General features: G+C 35.3%; 1 protein-coding gene across 1 annotated transcript in view; it reads left to right on the top strand.

The window, feature by feature from the left end:
• Positions 1 to 971, top strand: part of LOC118410973 (fucolectin-like) — an 8,881-nt gene that overhangs the window by 1,449 nt on the left and 6,461 nt on the right. The window lies entirely within an intron of this gene.

Genomic DNA, 971 nt, shown 5'->3' with positions numbered 1-971 from the left:
TGATTCACCTCAGTGCCCAATTAATGTACAAAAGGCTCAGACACATTAGTGTTATAAACCTGAATAGGGGCAGGTAACCAATACTAGAAAAACATAGCTATTTATTATTAACAATACTATTTACATTATAATGATAACTCTTCACCAAACTGGACTTTTCTTATCTTTATTTATCACAGAAACATTGTTACAATGAGGATTTGATTAGATGAGTATCTGTTACAGTGTGTACAAACTTATTTCAAATACAAAAATGTATTTCGTTTCACTTCCTAAATATTTTTAAAGTATTGGAAGAAGTTGACACATAAACAATATTAATTGCATTATTTATGTGCAGTAAAATGTGACCACATGCTATCAATAGCCTAATAAAATGTTGGAACATGGCACAAGCGGGCTCCTCTTCTGAGTACAGAAAGGAAATGTTTTATAACATTTAGTTATGACGTAGAAAATTTCAATTGTAAAATGTACCTTTATTAACATTTACAAACAAATTGTTTTTTTCTCTTCTTAATAAATGACAACAATACAGGTAAGTAAGGTGTGTTTCCTTTTATAACAGGCCAGGTAAGACGCCGTACAGGTAATTAAGGTGTGTTTCCTTTTATAGCAGACCAGGTAAGACACCGTACAGGTGAGTAAGGTGTGTTTCCTTGACTACAGACTAGGTAAGACACCGTACAGGTGAGTAACGTGTATTTCCTTTGATTACAGACCAGGTAAGACACCGTACAGGTGAGTAAGGTGTGTTTCCTTGACTACAGACCAGGTAAGACACCGTACAGGTGAGTAACGTGTATTTCCTTTGATTACAGACCAAGTAAGACACCGTACAGGTGAGTAATGTGTGTTTCCTGACTACAGACCAGGTAAGACACCATACAGGTAAGTAAGGTATGTTTCCTTTTATAACAGACCAGGTAAGACACCGTACAGGTGAGTAACGTGTATTTCCTTTGATTACA

Source organism: Branchiostoma floridae, chromosome 3 (assembly GCF_000003815.2).
Source record: "Branchiostoma floridae strain S238N-H82 chromosome 3, Bfl_VNyyK, whole genome shotgun sequence".
Lineage (NCBI taxonomy): Eukaryota > Metazoa > Chordata > Leptocardii > Amphioxiformes > Branchiostomatidae > Branchiostoma > Branchiostoma floridae.
The sequence above is the reverse complement of the archived record's forward strand: the minus strand, read 5'-3'. Positions and strand labels throughout refer to the sequence as shown.